This window comes from Sciurus carolinensis, chromosome 4 (assembly GCF_902686445.1).
Source record: "Sciurus carolinensis chromosome 4, mSciCar1.2, whole genome shotgun sequence".
Lineage (NCBI taxonomy): Eukaryota > Metazoa > Chordata > Mammalia > Rodentia > Sciuridae > Sciurus > Sciurus carolinensis.
The window spans coordinates 121,621,926-121,643,174 of NC_062216.1; the positions used below are offsets into that span (position 1 = coordinate 121,621,926).

A 21,249-nucleotide genomic window follows, 5' to 3' on the forward strand; every position below is an offset into this window, starting at 1 on the left:
TCCACCCCCTCCTTGTGCTTTAATTGCGATTGCAAGTTTTTTGATTGTCCTGTTTTAGTTTCTTCTATTATATGAGATAATGTATATGTAATGTCTGGCCTACTGACAAGCATGTACTGAGGGTTCACTGTTTATGAAATTAGAGAATATATTTGGTCCTTAGGGTTTAGGAAAGCAGTCCCATTCATGATATGATCAAAGAGAGTTTCAGTAGCATCTATGGCTGAAACTTTCCACAGATCTTAATCTTGTGATATGTTAAAAAAAGAAAATGTGCAGCTGGGTACAGTGGTGCAAACCTGTTATCCCAGTGGCTTGGGAGGCTGAGGCAGAAGGATGGAGAATTCGAAACCAGCCTCAACAAACGTAAGGTACTAAGCAACTCACTGAGATCCTGTCTAAATAAAAGACAAAAAATAGGGCTGGGGATGTGGTTCAGTGCTCAAGTGCCCCTGAGTTCAACCCTGGTACCCACCCCCGCTGCCAAAAAAAGTACAAGGGGCCAGTTGTTTAAGCTTTAAAATTACTTTACATGGACTCTTTCATTTAGTTGTCATACCAACACAATGAAATAGATATTATCATTATCCTTTTTTTTACTGGCAATGGGTTTGAATCAAGGTTTCATTTTACTGATCATATGACTTTGAACAAATTACTTGATAATTTAGAATATTTTCATTGTCAGAAAAATAAGAATAATACCTATTTCATAGTGTTGTTGGTATGCAGACTAAGTGAAAAAAAATCCATGTAAATTTTAACACTAGTCATAGCAGACAATAAATGCTCAATAAATGTTAACTGTTACTATGATCATTGCTTAATTAGATCAGCATTTCCTAAGTTTGTTCTGTGAAGTACCAGTTCCATAAAATATTAACACAGTCTTAGTGAAAAACAAAGGGAGAAATATATTTGTAAAATTCTGGGTTCAAAAAATTTAAGTAGAATTTTAAGATGCATATTGTTAAATGTGCCTTCTCAGAAACATTTTCCAGAAATCTTTTCCCTGAGTAACTAACACAGGACACTAGTGTCCTCAGGAAGCCTCTTAGAGAAATATTGAGTTTTAATAATAATATGGTTTAGTGCTCGCTCTCTCTCTCTCTCTCTCAATAAACCAAATGCCCTTTTCAAACCTTCCATTCTATTGCCTTTGTTTCCTCTCAGCTATTAGTTTTTAAATCCCCCTCTTTTTCCCATATTTACAACTTTCTGCCTCCCCTTCTGTGTCCAATCCTGCAACCTAACTGTACAGCAGATCATTGTATCAGAATGAACAGCAAAACCCATCTGACAGGAAGAGCTGCTTAGCATAATTCTTGATAATAGCTTTCCCATAGCAAATAGCCTCTGCTATGAGGTCAGTGACCCATCATTTTTTCCATACCATTGTGCACCCACCAGATGAGATGACAGAACTGACAGCTGGTCAAACTGATAACTAGACATATGGAAACAGAAACACCCACAAACTCATCAGGCTGTCAAAGTAAAGAAAGAAAGGAGAATTCAGGTCAACATTTGGAAGGCTGTAAGAACACTATATTCTCCCCCTCATATTTTCCCATCCTTGTTCTAATCACCATATACTGCCACTACTATCTCCTGAATCTTACATGTACACACTTATACCTACCCTGACTGCAATACTGCAATTCAGACCACCAGAATTTCTCACTGACCACAGCATCCTACCCAGACTTCCTGCCACACATATCACCTTCCTATGGACCCAAAGGCAGGACCTTTTTCACAACTAATTTTTCAGTATTTAGTAAGTGCCTGATAAATGCTGTTGACTGAATCTAAGACTTTATGCTGCAGTCAAGTAAGTAAATGTGATCATGAGACACCATTGCCTAAAACCTCTACATAAGTCTCTATATGTAGAAAAAAAAAAAAAAAGTCCAGTCATTAGTGGGGTATAAAAAGCTTATCTCAGGGTTTTGCTTTGTTTTTCTGTTTCTTTGTTTTGTTTTGTTTTGATATTGGGGATTGAACACAAGGGCACTTAACCACTGAGCCACATACCCAGCCCTTTTTTATTTTTTATTTTCAGACAGGGTCTCACTAAGATGCTCAGGGCCTCACTGTCTTGCTGAGGTTGGCCTCAAACTTATGATCCTCCTGCACCCACCTCCTGAGCAGCTGGGATTACATGCATGGACCAGGTTCTTTATGCCTCTAATCTTATTTTATGACAATTCTCCTGACCTCTGTATCCACACACATTCATGATTTATACTTTAACTCTTAAGAAATTTCCTTAGTGACTTCTAGCAAAATCTCACCCTATGTCATCTGACACATATCAGACACTTACCCCATCCCAGTCTCCAAAATGGGTAACTTCTAGTCATTGATCATGGTGCAGGATAGAATTCCTTACATAAGATTTTTTCAAGACTATGGTGTGTATCCTTCTTTATATACGACAGTCAGTTGCCACACTGTATGATCTGTTTCCTTATCTTCATCCAATGTTCTCACATATGATCCCTGAAAACAGGGACTGTCCCCTATCCATTTGTGAATATACACAGCCTGATCCAAGGTACAGCCCAATACAATAGCTGGCAAATAAGTATTTTCTGAAGGTTGGTGTTGCCTTACAGTCAAATACCTCCTTCAATCTCCACATGAGAAAGAAGCAAGTACATGTGGTCTCTTTAGAATGAAAGTAGGAGACAACAAACAGGAAGAAAGTGAGAGAAAGAAGTGAAAGGAGATAGGTTCAACCGAAAAAAATAAAATAAAGGAAAAGGAAATATTCAATTTTGAAAGGTTTTCTCTGACTTTTAAGTTAACCATCAAGTTTGAAGAAAGTAAAATATAATGGAGTGAATGAGGATTTTTGCAGAGGCAATACCAAACTGGGGAGCTGGGGGCAGATGAATGGCACGTTTCTTCCTGACCTTGTACAAAAGCACAGAGGGAGGGCGTTCTTTCTCATCCTACCTGCTAACCACCAGACTCACTCTAAAGATAATTTAGAATTATCACATTCATCTGTACAAATAGCAAAATTTAAGTGCAAGTGCAAAAACTGAATGAAAATTAACTGAAAACTAAAAGATAAATACAGAAGAAGAAACCTTGAAATTGCTCCTCAGGCAGCAGCAACTTGCAAGGAACACAAGGGAAAAGGGACAATTGAGAAATGGTAACCTTGAGAGTGCAAGATGCTGAAGGGAAAATCTGTCAAAGTGGAAGACAATTCAGACTCCCAGACTTTCTCCCCTTCCCACCCCCCTTCTGCTACATGTTCAGTTATCCTCACTGAGATTTCAGACTTCTGGATGATTTGAAACCCTCCTATTCCCTCCCATCTGAAAAACACATTAACTGTACATAAGCAAGAATTTAAAAACTATTATGCTCTGAGGAAGATCATTTCCCCATTGAAACACAAAGTTTAACTGGTCTATGGAAGAGAGTGTGGAAAGAAAAAGGGGAGGAAGCCTGATGTCTGAAGGAAATGAAATCAGCAGCCTGAACTCCAAACACCTGTTCTCCCCTTGAGCTTAAGATATTTCGGTTGGTGGTGGGGAAGAAAAGTCATGTCAGGCAATATATTAAAGGCTTTTTAGAACATTTCTCTACATTAACCTTATATTCAGACAAACTTGGTCTAAACTAAATACAATGGCATGGACATTCACAAACAAATTTAGTAGAGAAATCAACCGTTAAGGTCAAATCCTCCAATTGATAAAGCAAGGGCCCAGAATGATCTTTAGAAAATGTAAAGCAGTTCAAGTATTACCCCTCCACACTCATCTCTTGCTGAAAACCTCAGGATTTACCTACTCACTAAAATGAGAATTAAACGTAAATTTCCTACTGAAAAAGAAGAGCCCATCATATCCCTTCTCAACCTCTCTGACTTCGCTTCATGTCCCTGTTCCCCATAGTCCCTACCCTTCAGTCACACTGGACTTCCTTCTTTCATTCTAGACCTTGCTCTAGATATTTGCTCTGCCTGAGGGCTCTCCCTCTGGTCTGTGCATGGTGATCTGCTTTTCATGATCACCTCCACAGACACCATCTCCTGACTGTCCTATTAGCCAGTGTGCAGGGAGACCACCTGCATGTAGTCTCTCTCTCCCCAAATCCTGTAGTATCTTCCCTGGTATCACAATCTGAAATTAACCTATTTATTTCTTTAAATATTTGTTTACATGTTTATAAAAACAAATCTTCTTCCCATTAAAATGTAATTTCCATGAGGGCAGAAACCTTGTCTATTAAACACTGCTCAAGCATATAGAACATCATCTGGATCCAGGATCTCAAGATATAGTTAATGAAGGAACTGATGTATTGACTTTTTTATAAAATATTTTTTAGTTGTTCATAAACCTTTAGTTTTACTTATTTATTTATATGTAGTGCTGAGAATTGAACCCACTGCCTCACACATGCCTGGCAAGCACTCTACCACGTAGCCACAGCCCCAGTCCGATGCATTGATTTTTTATAATTCAGAATAAAGGAGATGAATTTTTTAAATAGAGAAGTTTCATTGTGTCTTTGCATGTAAAAAAAATCAAATTTCCACTATATTCAGCAAATGCAAACAGTGATAACAAGAACAGTATACCTGTTGATGGAATGATGGAAGATGAAGCAGAAGATGAGGAAACCAAAACAGATGAGATTGCTTGTCATAGAAAAGTGCAAAGAAGGAAAGTAAAGGTGGAGTGGTGACTAGAGAGATTTGAACAGGTGCAGCAGAGAGCCAGAATAAAGGGAGAAGCTAACAATATCAAAACAAGGGTGGATTGTTTAGGTTGGCTTTCAAATGGTTCAAAAAATTGGTAAAAGCCAACAAGTTGAAGATTTGGACCTACTTTTTCTTCTATAAGATGCAGGGTCTCTGGTCTGATTCCGAGGTCCTTGATCCATTTTGAGTTGAGTTTTGTGTAGGGTGAGAGATAGGGGTTTAATTTCATTCTATTGCATATGGTTTTCCAGTTTTCCCAGCACCATTTGTTGAAGAGGCTATCTTTTCTCCATTGCATATTGTTGGAACCTTTGTCTAGTATGAGAAAATTGTATTTATTTGGGTTTGTGTCCATGTCCTCTATTCTGTACCATTGATCTACCTGTCTATTTTGGTACCAATACCATGCCGTTTTTGTTACTATTGCTTTGTAGTAGAGTTGAAGATCTGGTATTGCAATACCCCCTGCTTCGCTCTTGCTACTGAGGATTGCTTTAGCTATTCTAGGTTTTTTATTCTTCCAGATGAATTTCATAATTGCTTGCTCTATTTCTGCAAGGTACATCATTGGGATTTTAATTGGAATTGCATTGAATCTGTATAGCACTTTAGGTAGTATAGCCATTTTGACGATATTAATTCTGCCTATCCAGGAACATGGGAGATCTTTCCATCTTCTAAGGTTTTCTTGAATTTCTTTCTTTAGTGTTCTGTAGTTCTCATTGTAGAGGTCTTTCACCTCTTTTGTGAGATTGATTCCCAAGTATTTTATTTTTTTCGATGCTATTGTGAATGGGGTAGTTTTCCTAATTTCTCTTTCTGAAGATTCATCACTTACGTATAAAAATGCATTGGATTTATGAGCATTGATCTTGTAACCTGCTACTTTACTGAATTCACTTATGAGTTCTAAAAGTTTTCTGGTGGAATTTCCAGGTTCCTCTAAATATATAATCAGATTTCCTTAACAGGACTCCCATAGCACAAGAAATAAAAGCAAGAATCAACAACTGGGATAGATTCAAACTTAAAAGCTTTCTCTCAGCAAAGGAAACTATCAGAAATGTGAAGAGAGAGCCTACAGAGTGGGAGAATATCTTTGCCAACCATACCTCAGATAGAGCGCTAATTTCCAGAATCTATAAAGAACTCAAAAAACTCTACACGAAGAATACAAATAATCCAATCAAAAAATGGGCTAAGGAAATGAACAGACACTTCACAGAAGAAGATGTACAAGTAATCACCAGATATATGAAAAAATGTTCAACATCCCTAGTAATAAGGGAAATGCAAATCAAAACCACCCTAAGATTTCATCTCACCCCAATTAGAATGGCGATTATGAAGAACACAAGCAACAATAGGTGTTGGCGAGGATGTGGTGAAAAAGGAACACTCATACATTGCTGGTGGGGTTGCAAATTAGTGCAGCCACTCTGGAAAGCAGTGTGGAGATTCCTCAGAAAGCTTGGAATGGAACTACCATTTGACCCAGCTATCCCAGTCCTTGGCCTATACCCAAAGGACTTAAAATCAGCATACTACAGAGATACAGCCACATCAATGTTCATTGCTGCTCAATTCACCATAGCCAGATTGTGGAACCAACCTAGATGCCCTTCAGTTGATGAATGGATAAAGAAACTGTGGCATATTTATACAATGGAATATTACTCCGCAATGAAGAATGATAAAATTATGGCATTTGTAAGCAAATGGTCGAAATTGGAGAATATCATGCTAAGTGAGATAAGCCAATCTCAAAAAACTAAAGGACAAATGATCTCGCTGATAAGCGGATGAGGACATATAATGGGGGGTGGGAGGGGCTAGCATTAGGTTTAGGGTTAGGTTTAGAGTTAGGCTAAGGAGAGCGGCAAGAATGAAGGAAAGAAGGACTGTGTAGAGGGAAAAGAGGGGTGGGAGGGGTGGGGGGAGAGGAAAAATAAAATAAACATCATTACCCTATGTAAATGTAAAAAATAAATAAATAAATAAATAAAAATAAAATAAAATTAAATTAAAAAAAAATTGGTAAAAGATTTTGTAACCCTAAAGCATTCCACGAGTACAATTTATAATTGTTATTATTGCTTTTTTTTTATAGAAGCAGAATATGCCCATCAAAATGAAATCATTCTGTATTCTAGCTATTGGTTACTATAATAATCCTACTAAATGTGAATCTAGGGCAATGTTTCACTACATCGTTGGTTTTATCCAATAATGTCTAACCTGATTTGCATTTTGTGAAAAATACTATAGCTATATCTACTATATCAAAATTATTTACTGAAATAGTGATTATTTTTGAGGTAGGTAATAATATCAGTATTGAGAGGGACAGAAAGTTAGCGGGAGATATATTAAAAAAACAAAGATATTAAAGCACAAGGGACTCACATAAGCATGTTTCTGTGTGTATAGGAATATGTGGTAACAAATTTAGAAATAATCATGTAACTCTACTAATAACACTCTGCTGTGTTATACACACACACACACACACACACACACACACACACACACACATATAATCCAGAAGCTAAATGTTCACTTTATTTTTACTATGACTATTCTTTCATTCTGCATCATCTATCCAATATCATCACATTATAGTATTTAAAACCACACTAACAAGCACATTATTAGAACCTTCCTGTTAGAGAACTAGAATCTAGATTTCTTGTCTTGTAAATTATCATCAAAAGTTTATAGAGTTGCATTTTCTTATACCAATAATATTACTAACCTAAGTAGGTCACATTTTCTTCTGTAACTTCAAAACATATATTTTGGAATCTAAGTAAGTTTCTCAACTCTTTCTGAACTGACACAGATGATTTAAAATGTTCATTGTATTTGTTATGTCAATGTCTTAAGATGAACCCACCTTTTGGATTCTGCTTAATAGTTAACCTTAGAGATTTAGCCAAGAAAGCCTGACTGGTTTCTAAGGATTGCCTGGCAGCAAATACAAGCCTCATAAAAAATCACAGTTATCTGTTTCCTTCACCCAAATTTTATACTTGCATTTATTTCCCCATGGCACTACAATTTTGGTAGGCACAAAAACCCAGGAACACAAATGATTTATGCCTAGCAGCATGAAGTCAAAGCGCTGGATTTGTGCAATGCTTTTGCCACCCACAAGTTGAAATGATATGGAATAAAAATGTATTATCATTTAAATGATTTCTCTGGAAACATACAGAACTAAAGCTCTAGTTCTAATACCCAAAATAGACAAACACTATAAGGCAAAAAGAAAACAATCATTTAAGATTTATCAAAGCACTAGAAAGACACCTGAAATGATCAAGGCTAAGCTACATCCCTGTGCACCTGCTGTTACAAAAGAATCACTTGTCCTCCTTTTCTATCTATAAAATGGGAATGTCAACTATTTTCTCAAACAAAAATGCCATTATAATAAACAAGAAATCATGTGAAATTTGAACTTAAAAGAAAGATATATGATAAGTCGGAGGTGCTATTATTTCTTCAGAGGTTCTTCTCTCAGAAGATGGGCCTGAACATCAGAAATACCTAACCTCATTTGATCCTGGGCTCTAACACATAGTTTAATGAAACTCTCAGGTTTACTTAATGATTTTGACTCTCAATGCCCACATATGGAATGCATGAATACTATTACATATTAGTGAAAGTGCTGTAAAGAATAAATACAATGTACTATAAAATATCTAATACAAAGCTAGACATAGAGTAGGCACTCAAGAAACTATAGGCATTTTCTATATTAACTATATTGTCTGGAAAATATTCTGGCTAGGAATGAGGGGGAAATAAAAGTCTTTGGGCCACACATTCAAAAAAGCATGTGCTTTAATCACAGGTAAAAACTTAAGTTAACTTTTAAGAATTTATCCTAAATCTACAGAATTAAAAGAATATGAAGCCATGGCTAAAAACAGAAGCAGGACTAATAAAAAGTGTCCTCCAGTATATCTGCAAAATGAATATTGATATGGGCATATTAGAGAATAGACATCAATACATGTACAATATCTCAGAATTATTAAGTATGAGACAAATACTCCTCAAAGTGGAGATATATAGAGCATAGCAAGTAGAATTTATTAACATTACTATGTATGTTTTTATAGTTTTTCAGCTTAAAATGTATTGGCTAATTCAATATCTCATAAAGCCTCATGTTAACTCTTTGAACTAAGCTGTGCATGTATTAGAATCCCCAGATTACATGTCAGCAACTGAAAGAACAATTTGAAGACAAGAAATAAGTGGTTAAGGCAAGTCCTGAATCTGCTCACTGACTCAGTTTTCTTCTTGATTGAACTATTGTCCACATATCCTATAATGGAGCCTAATAGCACATGATGCATTTTAGACAGTTATGTGCTAAGAAAAAGACTAAAATTATGTGCTAGTTCTAGTTAACTAGAAAATTATCAAAAGAAAATCACCTAATTGCCATGGCACTGAATAAACTAAGTACCACTGTATCCCATTACTGTGTATGATGGGCCTATAAAATGATCAGGTTCTAAATGATGCATCATTTATCATTTATACAAACTGCATGGTCTGGTGAACTGTGAGTTAATACTTTCAGAGCTAAGTGCCTTACTTCTACTAGACACCAGTCTATTGAGATTAGACCTAATGGAATTCTACATGAGAAGTAGCAGCCTTAGGTAAGTTTGCCAAATAAAATGCAGTATGCCAACTTAAAATGGAATTTATCTGAAATTCACATCTAACTAAGCATCCTATAATTTCATTGCCAAATATGTCAACCCTGCTTTATTTAAGCAAAAAAATCACATTGACTTCTATGTGAAAGCATGCTTATCTAAACAAAACCAAGTTTAGAATTTCATAGAGGGTGAAAGAGACTAAAATAATGAAATCTTTACTTGTTTTTTGATTGACTGTTTCCTGCATTCAAGTCCAAGAGGAGATGGCTAAAAACTACTTTTTAAATTTGGCTACCATCCTACTGGCCCATTGAGAAGATCCTGAATTGTTTATTCCAGTTTGGAAATGTAACAAATTTAGTCTAATATGGCAATAAGACATGAGGGTTTGTGACTTGGCTACATGCTGGCTGTTAGAGTGCTATTTAATTTCACAAAGCTTCAGTTTATCTTCTGTAATATTTGGATCATAGTTCCTGCCTCACTGAGCTGGTGGGATAGTAAATGAGTTAATTTGTGTAAAGCACTCGGCACAAATCCTGACACATAGTAAGGAATCCATAGATGCTAGTTATGGTACAGTCATTTAAAATGCTGGGATTGACATCTTTTTTATTGGTTCTTTTTAATTATATATGGCAGTAGAATCCATTTTGACATAATTATAAAAGCATGGAATATATTTCATTCTAATTCAATCTTCATTTCCTCTCCTTTTTCTCCCTTTCCCCTGCCCCCTTGCTCCCTTCCTCTACTGATCTTTCTGCAATTTACCCATAGTTATTTTTTAAATTAATTTACTGAGGTTGTGCACAATGGTGAGATTCACTGTGGTATATCTATATATGTACATAGGAAGGTTATTTCGGATTCATTGCACTGTCTTTTATTCATCTCCCCTTCCTCCCTTCCCTTTATTCCCCATTGTCTACTCCACTGAACTTGGATTAACCTCTTTATTCATGAGGAATAACCAACTGATTAATTTTCATACCTGTCTTACTAAGCATTACAAAGAAGACTACATTAAATGTCTGTCCTTCATTCTCACATGACCAGTTGAAGTATTTCCCTCCTTTCCCAGAGGCTGTAGATAGATAAAGGGCAATGATCCATCAGATATAAATGCCATATCTCTTTTTACTTCTCAAAATTAATCTTAAACTACCTTATTTCTCCAAATATCTGTTTTGTATTGAATGCCTCATATTTTACATTTGTTTATTGACTTTAAAAATATATATATAACTATTGTTTCCTGGATCCAAATATGTTCTTTCTAAGGAAAAAATAACTAACAAAAGGCAATGTGGTTATATAATATAAACAAAAAAATGAGATTCCAACATACAGATCCACTATAAAAATATATGATATTAAACAGTGACACACGAGCAAATTTAGTCTAAGCTAAAATTTAAAATGTATTAGAGCTAGTTATTGAAAGTAAACTTAGCTTACAAAATTTACTGTAAAACTTATCTTACTGTCAAAATCTTAACAATATTATAAAAGAGGGCTGTACCATTGAAAATAGACAAAACTTCATTTCCTATTTGTTCTCTCCTACAAGCACTTCAGGTAAAAGAGCCAACAATCAGAAAAATTTGGATTCACTGTCTCTCAACCACATATTTCAATGATGCTATGTAATAAGGAGGCTACAAACAGGTGTCAGTGTTTTTTGAATGTAGACAATCTACAAAGCATCCACCCCAAATGACAGAGATGAGTACATTTTATAACCATGGGTAGTGAGAGAATCACTAAATACAGTAAGAAAAAAATCCCTTCCAGTTATATACAGCCTTTCATAGGTGACTATTTCATCATAAGCTTATTATTTAATTTTGTAATTATGCACAGTAAAAGCAGATACAGGCCTGCATGCATCTAAATTCCACAGATAAAGTTCAAAACAAAATATTCCTTTTTCTAATAAAACTATTATAGTTATTACAGCAAAAAATATACTAATAAAGTCAGTTCTAAATATTCTCCATTCTGTTACATGGGGACTATTATATACTTTTATTCCTTTTGTTCTGGCATAACTTTTCTATTCGGAAATGACAAAAGGCAGGGAAAAAACCCACTCCACCCCACTGTTTCATGCTATTGAAGGAGTAAAAGTATAGATGAAAATCATGAAGAAAACTAAACCTTAAGGGTTCTTTGTTAGGATAAGATGTGCAGCCCAAGATGGTCATTTATTCTCACTGTGGCTATACCTGTCATCATGAAGGGTTCTTTTCTTTGTGCATTCAGCCATCTAGTATGGCTACTGTGCCAACACTAGCTAGTTAATAGCACACGATCAAGAAAGAAAAAGATCTTTACCATCAAACCATTGCACTTAGAAGATGCCTTCAACATAGGACTGTCAGATGTAAATGAACTGAAGAGCTCAGGTTGTGCATCTGAAGACCTCCCCTTATGAAACCATCCCCCCAAAAAGTGCCACATTAATGCATTTCAATATTACCATCCAAAAATAATAGAAGCAAATAAATTTAAGAAGACAGTGACTGCTCTATGCTAAAAAGCATGACATTCTGCCTTCAAAAGAAACTAACAGAAATGGATCCAAGAAGAGGCTGCTTTATCAAGTTCATCAGGGCTCATACTTTACTTTAAAGGTAAGAGTTGAAGCAAAAATTTTGGATGACCGTTTGTGTCAGCATTACACCACGCACAGCAATGTCTCCAGGATGCATCGTGGAAGACAGGAAGGCTTGCTTGCACCTGCACTTTTATAACTATATTTTATACATACTCCTTGTTATATGCTCAATGTTTGTACATAACTACATATATCTTAATGACCTGTCTTTAAGGGATGAAGGAGAGTGGAACATTTTCAGGTATTAATGTAGCAAAGTACTATACTCAGCTCTCAGTTAATAGCTTAAGCAACTAAGAACTCAGCTGATTAAGAATCAAGGCACCAACTGCCGTGTGCTATAAACCTCCATCCACAGTAAGTCTCTAATATATTGCTTTCTGGCTTGTTCCTTTTGCAACAAAATTCCAGCACCCTTTTAAATCTCACTTTTTTATTCTTTCCAATATCTAGGACTTCACTTTATGAATAAAATCAACCACAAAACCCACATTAACTATCCTTTCTCTTTGCTACCAGCTGCATATTTCTAAAATCTTCTTCATGGATAGATTTGTTTCCCTTGGTTGCCAAGCAACCAAGTTATGTCCCAGCAGTCTGAAGTCACCTTGCACAATGGGAGTCAAGTGGTTAAATGTGCAATCATGAGAAATTTTCCCAATGGTAAGATTATTAGATTGTGAAATCATGTCCCAAGGTGGCAGTGGAAGCCTATTATCCGAGTCTATTTTTAAAAATGCTCCAAAGAACAACACCCTGAAGAGAGGATAGTCCTACATTAGTGCGGTAGGTAGAACTTATCCAAAACACAGCCATTGTTATTTCATATTTGCAGAAAACCTATTGACCTTGGTGTCTCCAAATATTTACCTTCTTCCTTAAGTGGTTTGGAATGAGAATTCAAGACACATCAACTAAAATATTCTACAAAATCACCATGCCAGATACCACTACAATTCAACAAAAATTTAACCAGTATTCCCCAAGTTAACATTCTTCTGGCAATGTACAAGGAATAGGAAAGTGTTTGGTACACTGTACAGTATTCTACAAATTAGACTTTTTATCAAATCATATTAAACTGCAATATGGTAAATGTTTAAACAAACTATGGCACAGATATGTATGGAACAATAAAATACACATATATATTATTCAGTCTTACAAAGGAATAAAATCCTGATATGCACAACATAAATAAACTTTGAAAATGTGCCAAGTGAAATTAAGCTACAATAAGTATAAATGTTATATGGTTCTACTTATATGAGATATCTGGAATAAGCAAATTTCCAGAAACAGAAAGTAAAATACAGGTTACTAGGAGGTAGATGTAGGGAGAAATAAAGAATATTGTCTAATGGGAATAGAGTTTCCAATATGGAATGATATTAAAATTTTCTACAAGTGGGAAGCGGTGATGGTAGCACAATTTGTGATATACTTAATTCCACTGAACTGTACCCAACACAATTGTCTAAATGGTACTGTGTCTCTTTTGGCACAATAAAAACAAAGAGGGGGGAGATAATATGCCAAGAGTTATATGGGAACAACTCATTAGCTTTATCATAAAACCTGTATTTATTTTCTTCATGGTACTTAACAGTATTTGAAATTATGACATGAATCTACTTGTTTATCTACTTGTTTATAGATCCACATATATCTCTTCCCCATCTACTAAAATATAAACCGCTATAAGGGGAGAAACCTAGACATTCTATTTCATTACTTTATCCCTAGCACTTATAATGATTCTTATTATAGAGTAAATAAAGAAAATTTGTGGGTTAAGTCAACAAATGAATGGAAAAAAATACCATATTTGTCCTTTTGGTTTTGAATTTGGTTACCCTGAATGATCACACACATTGTCTCAAGTCTGAGAGCAATTTAATGTCTCCAGCTCTTAAATGGAATAAGATATTTTCAACTGTTATTTATATTATATTTAAGCACTGTGTCTGTAAACAGATTCCGAGCTCCTTAAGAAGCCATATGCTATTGCTCTACTCCCCCATAAAACATTGTACCCTTACACAGTGCCATATGGCATCCAGAACTTTCACATCCGTGATCACATCTGATACACATGACCATGAGGTTGGCAAATACACTCATCCCCCTTGCAGAGAGGAGGAAACAGGCTTAGGAAAGTAAAGGAACTCATTCAAGGTCAAAGTCAGTAAGTGGCAGAGCCAGAACTCAAAACCAGGTCTTCTAGCTTCAGACCCAGAGTTCTTTGCATTAAAACTTTGAGAATAGAAGCAATGATTAATGTTATATTTTCCACACTGTAAAAGAGACTCCTTTAAAATAATCCCTACTACATTTCTCTTCTGGGCTTATTTTAAAAAGATATCTTGACAATGTTATAGTCTTTTAGGCTCAAAAAGAGGCAAATTACATGTGGCTAGAAATAAACTTAGTAAATTATTTGTCAATATAATACTATATAGAGAGTGAAAATTGCTTCTTGATCTATGATAGAGTACTAGGAGCCAAGCAGGTAAGTGAAGTGAGAGCCCAATCTCACCTCCAGAAGTCATTCTCTGCTCCAGACCAAGTGATGACAGTTGAGAACAGGAGCCTTGTGCTATCACACCGTTCCATTTTCCATGAAGAACCAGAAATACAGAATCATGTTTGAAATCTCCCGATTTTTAAGTGTTTTCAACTAATCCATAGACATGCCAACTACAGTCTATGCAGACAATGTGGCCTTAGAACTAAGTGATCATAATTCTCAGTGGGTTTTACAGAAGGTAGCACTTTTTAGTTATGGACTGTGTACATTCTGATATGGATCAGGAGTTGGGGGAAGGCAGGGAGAGAGCACATAAAGAAAAAGGACCTTAAACAAATTGTTTTCCCTGTGCTTCTTATATGCTCCCACTGGAAATTGTGCCTAGACTTACGGACTTCAAATGAGTGTGGCTGCATCAAATAGCTCTGCTTAGAAGACTATGTGAAAGTCCTTAGATTTGATGATTTTTAGTGTACAAATGCAACTTGAAACTGAGATTGCCCTCTGTGGGAGAATCTAGAGGCTAAAAGCAGAGCATTCATTCTTGCAAGGACAAGATCAGATACGTTTCCACTCTATACTTTAGCAGTGGCACATAAAGATTATAATCGAGAATGAAAGAAAGAAAAGGACCTACTGAAAAACAGATGTCTTGAGCTAGAAGTAGCAATCACAGCATCTGCACTTGGGGCGCCGGGTGGAAAACACTGGAGGAAAACAATAAAGCACAATGTATAAAAATACCAAAGGAATCAGCTGTCTCTTTTCAGCTGGTAGAAACAAAAACTACAGAGTACAAAAGGATATTTAGAAGCCTGTGGTACAATTTGAAGCCTTGAATAGTTTATGGCTCAGATAAGCTGGGACACGGAGGCAAGGGAAGTAAAAGGAGAATAAAATGGCACTAGTAGCTTTTCCCCTAAAGTGAAGCTCAAAGGGCCACTCAGAGCTGCCACACATTCAGACTCTCCCACCAAGCTCAGTGCCATTGCTTCTTTGGTGTTACCATCTTTTTGATGCCAAAATCCAACGTATTGCATATAACTAACTAGATGACCCTAGCCAATGTTCTGTTCTATACTTATATCCTCTACCTACTATGTGGTCATGCAGAAAGGACACAGGACTTGGTGTAGGAATACTTGAATTTGAGACTTGAAAGGCATTCAAGAGTCACTTCATCCCCTGAGCCTCAGTTTATCATCTTCTAAAATGAAAATAATGCGATTACTTCTCAGGGTTCTCTTGAAGATTAAAAGTGATTAAAAGTAATAACCTATCTGAAAATGTCTTTCAACTTCTACTCCTACTAATACATTATCTAAAGAACCAAAGTTTCATCATCCGATGAAACTAAAGGCACACTGTTCATTTAACAAACATCATTTAAAAATCTACTTTTCACTCTAAAACTGGTGATTTATTCATGACAGTGATGGATAAGGCCCCTGCCCACGTGGAGCCTATATTCTGATTAAAATCATGAGTACTTAATTTGAGATTTGACAATAAAATGGAAACCAAAAAAGAAAAAAATCATCTTTCTGCTAATAGTTTGTGATAATGTATTACTTCTTTTCCATTAATTTCTGTAGAGAAAGGAATATAATAGCATATTATCTTAATTAAATTTAGAAAGACACTTAGTTTGAAATCACATTGTCAAAGCATTATTTACTACATGTGTGTCATTGGAACATAGTAATTATTAAACAGTCATACATACACACTTGTTATCAGGCAACTTAAGGGAAATGCATCTGCTTACTTAAAGTCTGGGTTTGGGCAAATTCTATGTGCGCATGCAAAATAGCTGATTAAGCTTATTAAGGGCTTAGTGTATGCAAAGCCCTGTGGAGGGCTTTGTAAGTGGTACCAGACCATCAAGTCCCAGTTTCTACCTTCCTTCAAAGGATTTATAATAAAGGAGTACAAGATTTATACAATAATATTAGTAAGAGAATGATGCATAAAATTTTGAAGAAAGGATTATAGTGGTTTAGAAAGAGACCAAACTTAAGGAGTCAAAATATGCTTGCATAAAATTTCAGCAAACAGGACCAGTCATCAAAAATTCCAAGTTTGATTCAAATCATGTCTTAGCCCAAACCTGGCAAATTACTTTAAATCCAATTTTCTATCTACAAAGTAAAAAATAAATCAATAAATAAAACCCTAGAACCCTCTGACTTTATCAAATTCATTTAGGGAAATAGGACAGAATGAACAGGTTTATCCAGGTATTCATTACTCCACTTTTGAGACTCACGTTAGGTAACATATGCCAAGTGCCCTCACTACTCCTGACACCAAGGGCACCTTCAATAGATTCTAGACTTGGGGCTGGAGTAGACCTTAAAGCACGGGTAAAATTTTCATGGGCAGAAATGACATGAAATGCATGTCAAATAAAGGGAAATCTGAGAAAGTACCATGGAATTGAGAACACGCAAGGATGTGAACAGGAAATAGTTTCATATGGCTCCACCTGAAAGTCTAGGAAAAGGAGTGAAAGCAAATCTGCAATAATGGTTCTGATCCAGAACACTGAGGACACTGGTGGCCAAAGGAAAGCTTTTGCCCTCCATGTAGCAAACCTAGGGAGGCACCTGGGGACTCTGAGAGAGAAGATAACATGCAGAGGACCTCAGTTTAAATGTATGAAATCTACATTTCATCATCTGACTATCAAATACCCTCAAAGGAAATGAGCCACCAAGTATTTTGAGTAATGTACTTGCTACCAGCTCAGTTTCTATTTGCAATTAACATAAATAAGAATTCTTTTTGCATATTTGCAGCTTCAAATATTTGTAATAAATGCTCTTTAAGTAGGACACCGGTGGATGGCTCTCTCAAAATTAGGTGCCTTGTACTTCTCAAAATTTCTGTTTCATCAACATACTTTAAAATTTGAGAATCTAAATGGGACAATTTTTATCAATAAAATAAGTTTATATTGTTTCATAAAGTCTTCACTGTACCACTCATGAACCTATTTGTTCCTGTTTTTATTCCTCTTCTGTGGTGTTACACCTTCTGTACCAAGAATTGCATAAAAATAATCAAGTTCAGAGGACAGACACTTGATACCATCTATTAACACCACACTGCACAAATATCAAGTGTGGATAATAATACAATTAAGTTTCAGCCTACTTGGGAATATTATCCAATTCTGAATGCTCTGGGGAGCATGTGTTCTCCACCTCAGTTTACCTTTGTTGTTCTCCTGATTCTGGGCTAACACCTTTTGTCTTCAGGTGTGAGGAATAAACACTGACCACTACTTTGTCTCCATTTGCATCAGATAGTTGACTGCTGATGTTATACCATGTCTAAATAGGTTTAATTCCCCCTTTCTGATTAAGAAGAACACTGCTGACATACTTTCCCAAAAAGAGAGAATAGGGGACAGAAGTTTTCTCCTCTCCTCCCTGATTGTTCCTGTGTTTACCTGACAGCTTGTCTAAGGAAACTGTCATCACTCAATCACAAGAACCAACCAGGAAGGAACCTAGTAAATACAATCAATGGAATGCAACTAAGTCTAGAAATAATCCTCACAATCCTAACAATTGATTCATGCTTGAGAGAGGATATAAGTAAGCCCTCTCTTTGACAAAAAGTATTTTTCCAGAGTCAGACACTATTTCCCCATCTGTTAGGATTAGGTCTCCGTCCACTCATCAGGTTCAGTTTTAGCATTTGAAACTATGAAATTAGAGAGATCTGATCCAATACCATGTGACTCACACCATGTGTGGCAGTCTGGCTCTCACGTGGTGCCCCAATTCTGAAAACTGAAGTTCTACCATTTTCTAAGTTCTGATGCCTTCTCTTGAGCACCCATGAAGGCTCTCACCTGCTAAAGTGCTGACCCTGAAACTTAGTCCTTGTCTTTGCTACCTCTTGACAATCTCCCAACACTGAGAGCCCACTTATAATTCTCCTGTCCTCAGTAATAATACTCTGGACTCTATTACTCTTGATGTATCACCTAGATGCCATGCTTTGATCAACAGAATGGATCATCACCACAGTTGTGCCTGTTCTTAGCACTGGGCCTCATAGCGCCAAGGTCTAGTCCTCAACTACGTCCTCATCTGTGTCCACTCACTTATATTGATTATTCATGGTTTACAGTCTAATTGAAAGAAATGTATGTGATTTTTTTTTTGTCTTATATTGATAGTTTTATAGGCACTTATAATATCAAAGAATGAAGGAGTGTGGTTCCTGAACTGTTAAGCTACACGGACATAATTATAACCACCTTATTTGACATTGATGGGGTAACAGCCTTAGACACTAGTGGGTAACTCAGGAGCCAGACTTGGTGGATACAGACCCCAGCTTTGACATTTACTAATCTTGGGTCATTTGGAAAAATTAATAAGTGCCTCAATTCACTCTATTGTGAAATGGGGAAAATTATAATGCACTCTCAAAGGGGTGTGAGGGTTAAATGTGTATATATATATATATATATATATATGAGCTTAAAGCAGGAATTGATTCATAATAAATGTTTAACAGATAAAGGAAGAGGTTGCTACCATTTGTAAAAGATAATATGAGTCACATAGAAGATCAAATTTAAAAACTAGTGTCATATTGAAATTTATTATTAATTCTTCCAAGAAGAATCCTCTGCCCCTCCCCAGGAAAAGTTAAATTCACCTCATATACATCAGTGACTATTCAGCAGGAAGTCTGCAGCACCAGGAAAAATCTCTGTTAAGTGCAGAAAATAATGTATCCTACCTAATAGAGTTGACTATCTTATTAAATTACTTAAGACAGACAAAGCACTTAGAATGATGCCTGACATATAGAAAAAACTTAAGTGTTAGATAATTGCTATTATGAGTGTAGCCCACACAGTAGTCAGAGAGATATAATGAAATCAGAATATCTCTAAGAGATTAGTGCCAGGAGGCATCCATGTTTCTGACAACTGAGGAATTTGCCTTTATCTCTGGCCCCAGTCAGAACTCTTCACACTGAAAGTAAATTCAAATCTTAACTGCCACCTAAAAGAACACACCACATGGAGAAGAACACAAAGCACTCAGACCAGAAGGAGGCAATCATAGCCACAGCCTCCTGCAAAAACAGAGCAAGTAAGCAGCAGAGTCGGGATAACAAGCACCAACAACAACTCTCATTTTGCAAAGCTTTTAAAGGATGCAATCTTTCTGAAAAATTCAGTGAGAATTTGCTCTTAAAAAGATCAAGAGGATAAAAAGACTCTTAGTATAAAAATTAAGGGTCCCAAGCAAGGATACAACAGCACTTACTGGTGGAAGGCAAGAATTGTGTGGATACAAAGGAGGAGCCAAAGAAACTAAAGAAAAAGAATTTCAGAGTGGACCGAGGTGTATTTTCAACTTCTAATAAGCAGGCCCTAGAAATGAATATCTGCATCCTGCTCTATTCTATTTGTAGTTGTGTGTCAACATATTTTAGTCACATAATAAATTCAGAGCTTATTTTTTATTAAAAATGTGGATTTAGCTTTTTTCAACAAAAGTTCCTTTGACCTTCATTGTCCCCAGTGAGGTTCAACTCCCCTAGGAGCATTAGAGACTTACAACAGAGCTCTTCACAGCAGTACTGGATTGGCCTTGATGGCTAATTATCCATGTGACTCAGGACAGTTACCTCATCTCCCTCTCCATTTGTCTTCTTGTCTACAAAATGGATATGATGCTGGACTCAACGGGAGTAGTATGATTATTAAATTAGACTACATACACGAGCTACTTGGGATGGTGTTTGAGTCAGCTTTTTCGTTGCTGTGACTAAATGATCCAACTAGTACAATTATACAGGAGGAAAGGCTTATTTAAAGGCTCACAGTTTCAGAGGTCTTAGTCCATAGAAGGCTGGCTCCATTCCTCGGGGCTCAAGGTGAGGCAGAACATCATGGTGGAAGAGGGTGGCAGAGGGAAGCAGCTCGCATCATCATGAAGCAGAGAGAGAGAGACTCCACTCCAGATACTAAATAAATACCCACAGCCATGCCCCAATTCCATTCTCCTCCAGTCACACCCTACCATTTCAATTAATCCCACCAGGGGTTAATTCACTGATTGGGTTATGACTCTTACAACCCAATCATTTCTTCTCTGAACCTTCTTGCATTGTCTCACATGTAAGCTTTTGGGGACACCTCACATCTAAACCATAACAGATGGTATGGTACATGACATATAGAAAGTATCACATATATTCTGTTATTTTATAAGGTACCACCATAGATATAGTTAAGCAAATCCTATTTAGTATTACAATTGATATTGGAGACAAAGGGACAAAAGTGGGTGAATAATAACTCTTTTAGAAAGTGTTCACAAAGTCCAGTCCCCACTAGGGACTAGGCTTTACAAGACTAATTTTCTCTGGATTTATTTTACATTGCAATCTGGTTCACTAGGAATGAGTTGCCTGAAAACCTAGCTGGTTCCTTCGATCTCTGTGTATACCGCATTGAACTTAGTTCCAGGCTCAAATCTGGATCTCAAAAAACTGAGTATGAATAATCGACAAATGGATGTCAAACAGGGAAGAACTGTTCCAAATCTAGGGCTATTTAGTGAAATCAGCAAAGTTTTCAACTCATTAACAAACAAAATTAGTATTATGTTAATGTTCTTTTAATAGTTTATAG

General features: G+C 36.3%; 1 protein-coding gene across 3 annotated transcripts in view; it reads right to left on the bottom strand.

Moving 5' to 3' along the window:
- Tafa2 (TAFA chemokine like family member 2) overlaps nt 1-21,249 on the bottom strand; it is a 436,794-nt gene that overhangs the window by 148,313 nt on the left and 267,232 nt on the right. The window contains exon 3 of one of the 3 annotated variants that reach the window (XM_047548075.1): nt 15,211-15,280. The exons of the other annotated variants lie outside the window; for them this stretch is intronic. The gene's annotated coding sequence lies outside the window, so the exon portion shown is untranslated. The remainder of the gene's footprint in view (nt 1-15,210; nt 15,281-21,249) is intronic. 3 annotated transcript variants of the gene reach the window in all.